The sequence below is a fragment of the Mastomys coucha genome, chromosome X (genome assembly GCF_008632895.1).
Source record: "Mastomys coucha isolate ucsf_1 chromosome X, UCSF_Mcou_1, whole genome shotgun sequence".
Classification (NCBI taxonomy): domain Eukaryota; kingdom Metazoa; phylum Chordata; class Mammalia; order Rodentia; family Muridae; genus Mastomys; species Mastomys coucha.
This window is the reverse complement of record NC_045030.1, coordinates 86,637,025-86,641,546: the sequence shown is the minus strand read 5'-3', so window position 1 is coordinate 86,641,546 and position 4,522 is coordinate 86,637,025.

Genomic DNA, 4,522 nt, shown 5'->3' with positions numbered 1-4,522 from the left:
AAAAAAAGAAAATATCAAATAAAAACAAGAGGTGTCGGCTAGGATATTTTCTTGATATGATTTCCTGTATCTACTTTCATTGTTTCCCCAGGTAGAGTATAAGATTCATGAAGAAGGAGCTATTTTTCCTTTTTTCTCATCAGTTCTCCATTGCTTGTATTGTAAGTGCTCAATATTTATTACTTCTTTTTCTATTTCATCATCAAGTCTCATTTGACACTATTTTCCTTAGAAGTGAATATATTTGTCTCCTGTTCTAAATCTGCTGGCTTTTTTGTAGATAATTACCATTCCTGGAATCACTTTTTGTCATAGGTCTGGTCAGCTATATGAGTCAAGCAAGCAAGCATATCCAGCACTCCTCTCAGAGGTGATTTAATTATAGGTAATACAAATTTATTAAGAAGTAAATTAGGTAGGACTGTATAGATATTATTCTGGATCTTCCAGATATTGTCTTGTACTTTAAGTGGGTATGTCAGATTGGGTTCTCTGGAAGCAGAGGGTGCAATGGAGATTATTGCACAGGAAGCTCATTGAAGAACATTCTAGAGAAGGTATCTGTCAAGAACTAATGGAAGCAGTACAGGATACAGGGAAAAGTTAATTGAATCACAGACCCTCAGCTAACTTCACAATGAGCTTTAGAACTGTTATGTTCTTTAAGAGATGTCTTACACAGGGGCAAGGGTCAGAGCCTTTTATTAATTCCTCACTTGACAGTCATTGAACAAGGTAATACCAGTAAGGGTCCAGAACTTAGGGAGAGGACGTAACCTTCCACTCAGGGTAGTTTTCAGAGAGGAAAAAGGCTCTGCTACAGAGTCATATATCAGAATCAGACAAGACTGCCAGAAATTGGCAAGACAAATGCCTCAGTTATGAAGGGGTAATTAGGGTGGGCATGCCCAACACAGAGGCTGATACCAGTCATTTTAAAGTGAGATCCTATAAGAAGAGCCTGGTAATTGTTCCAAGAGGACATCCAAAGTAATCACTTCCACTCAAGTGCCTTCTGAGAATTAATTACTCAGGAGTTCTGAAGTTCAAAAAAGGCAAACCCCGATATCATCCGAATCTGTGTGGTCTCAGGTTATTTTCAAAAGGAACACAACAATCAGCAGCTTCCTTCCTTCAGGTGTTTCCGCCAGCTCACACCACAAATGTTAGTACACACACATTCACACAAACCACACCCTCAAAACTGCTTCCTCATTTTGAAGCCTTCAAATACTAAGGTAGGCAGTTGTTATACCATAACACGGAGGTCTAGTCTTAGAAAATGATGATATTATCTAGGGCTTCCAAAGGTGCCCCGAGGTTTGAAATCAGTCTGCATTACCCACAGGCACCTTTCCCTTAGCTAACTGTCTCCTAGGAGACAGTTTCAAAGGGAGCAGTGAACATGAATTCAATTATACAAACTTATTTACAAGACTGAATTAGCTCATGTCTGTAAAGTACTTTGAGAAATTTGGATAGACTTCCTAAGTTGTTTACCTAAAGTATTACCTCACTCTTAAGTCAATTTCCTAGAGATGGGATGGGTCTAATACAGCTTCTATTGAAAAATAAGCCTCTCATGAGTTTTTCCAGCATCTAATATGGATTATGGTTAGTAGTTACATGAAAATCTATTTGTTGGGACAGAACCATATTTTTTTTCACAAACGTTCACTCACTACCTTTTATAAATGGACTGTGATTTTTGTGCTGTCCTGGAATGGATGCTATTTAAATTAATACTCCTAGGATGAGTCATATTTTTCAACATAACGTAACCATGTGTCTTAATTATGTCCTGTATGTGCATGTTCTGGAAGGTGCATAATTTGAATTCCAGTTTCTTGGATACTGACTTCCTTATTATTTTCTAGAATCTCTGTCAAAATAGGGTTCAGAGGCAAAACCAACTAAATAAGTTTCAAGTATATGTAGAAAATAGTATTTCTAATATTACCACAAGGTATCTCATTTTTTCCTGCTTCTGTGTCTGCTGTTACAGCCTTACTAGTTACAAAGTAGTCAGCTCTCCTTTCCAATTCCATGCAATCTCAGCGTTGGAACACTTAGGTGTTTGTCTTGTAGATAGAAGGTATGGCTTGGTGGATGGAATCTAGCTAATTTTGCTATCAGCGCTCAGATAAAGACCAGTATTAAAAGCTCTTAAGAGGTGATGATGCTGAGGTGGATACGGACTTATTTTAAGCTCATCACACTAGCAAAACCAATTCAGACAGCCATTATCCTGTTCTTGTTTCCCTCACAGCCAAGTTTAGAAGTTGCAAGTAGCAGAGCCCCTCTTGGCAGTGTAAGAGGCTCAGTGAAGTGCATGAGAATGTCCAGATAACTGGTATTGAAATAGCCACACTCACCGTTTAGCTAGAATTTCCAAACAGAACCACTCCACTAGGGACCATCCTGCCTTGATAGGCAGCACTGATGCCAGGCACTAGAAACAACTTATAGGGATTCTGCTCCTGGGGCCTCTGGAAATTAAGTATTGCTGTTGCTTCTCATATCACTAATTTGAGTCACCACTTTCTGCCCAAAGGTTGGCAGAAGCATATCATGTGGTAAAAGTTAGGGATCTATATCTTTGTGCTGGCTTCTTTTGGCCACCCAAAGCATCTCCTCTTGTATTTTAAACTGGTTATTTAGAAGGATGGGAGAAAATAACAAGGTGAGAACAAGTCAGTGCATAAAGCAGGGAGACAAAACTTCAGAAAATACGGTGAAAACCATTGTTACTCCATTGTCATCCCACCAGAAAAGCAATTTTAGACCTTGAGTCCATTTTACAAACCATTTATACTATCAGTTATTATGTTTTTTTCCTAGAGAACATATAAAACAGATACTGATAATCTTAAAAGAAAAGTTATTTATAGAACCTTTGGAGAGAATTTTCAGTCCAACAGCAAATCCAGTAACTATAGAAAAAAATATGGACAATCTTTAAAACTTAAAGAAAAAAAATCTAACTATAAGCAATGGGAAGACATTGTAACACATATGGCAAAAGATTATTTTTCTTAGTATAATATGTTACAAATCAGTAAAAAGTAGAATCTCAATAGAAAAATGGTTGTAAAATAATGCACAAGTAATTTGATGTGGAATAAAGATAAAAGGAGCCTTATAGAAAAATAGATAATCAAACAAACCATGAATAAATAAAAACAAAGTACAATTCTATTTTTTGTCAATTGGCACACAAACCTAAACTGATTTGACAATACAACCAATGCCAGAGTTTTTTAGTGAACATATTACAGCTGAGTAGTGTTTTTACATGTTTGCTCTCACAGAGTGACTACCAGCTAATTTATTATTATGAAATTAAATGTCAGAAATTTTCAGGGTAAAATGATGGCTCAGAAGATGTCTTCTTGCAATTTCCTGGATAAGAAGAGTCATAGCAGCAAATTCCAAAGTAAGTAGTATCCATAGTAGTGCAGATTCCAAAGATAGAACAAGAAAATATCAGAATCATACAAGCTATGGCAGCTGGAAATCATGAAGCGACAGAAGAGTCATGTAGAGGAAAGTGGCAAAGAGCCTGTAGCTCCATCTCAGCTCTCCCAGATGGGGCAAGGCCACAACTGTAAATGGTACTAGGGACTGAGCTCGCAGGAAGTCTTAAGTAAATAATAAAGAGGGGGATATTTATTAAGCATATAGCATGTGCTTGATAATTGTGCTGAATGGTCCACAAATACTGTTTTTAATTGTAATCCTACCCTTTGAATTGGATTATCATTCACATTTGTCATAGATTAGAAAACTGATGTTCAAAAAGAACTTACCTGTCCAATATCACCTACATTAAAGTGGCTGAAAATAAGTGTCAGCAAACTGTACTTGTGGGTTATATCCAGTCTCCTACCTGTTTCTGTAAATAAAACTTTACTGGGACACAGCTATATATGTTTGGTTACATATAGCTATGTTTGTTTGTTTTTTCTATATGCAATGGTATATAACATTAAAGTCAAAATTGCAACAAAGACCATATGACTCATTTCATGATTCATTTGTATATCAGTGTGGCTAGGCAACAGCACCAATTTAGGTCAATATTATTCTAGATGTTTTTATAATAGTCTTTTAAATGTGATTAACATTGAAATCAGTAGACCTAATAAATTCTAATATGTGGGGCACTGATTGAGTCAGCTGAAGGTCTGAATGACCTTAGCTGTGACTCACAGCACTGGGGATATGGAACCTGAGGAAACTACCTCCTGTAGTCAGGCAGGAATCCCAGTGGAATGATAGGTACACTAACCCACCCACAAAACTTTCAACCCAATATTTATCCTGTCTACAAGAAATGCAGGCACAGAGGATGGAGCAGAGACTGATGGAAAAGCCAACCAGTAATCAGCCCAACTTGAGGCCCATCCCATGGGTCAGCACCAATAATTGACACTATTAAAGATATTCTGGTATGCTTGTACACAGGAGTATAGTATCACTGTCTTGTGAGAGGCTCTACCCAGCAGATTCAGACAGATCC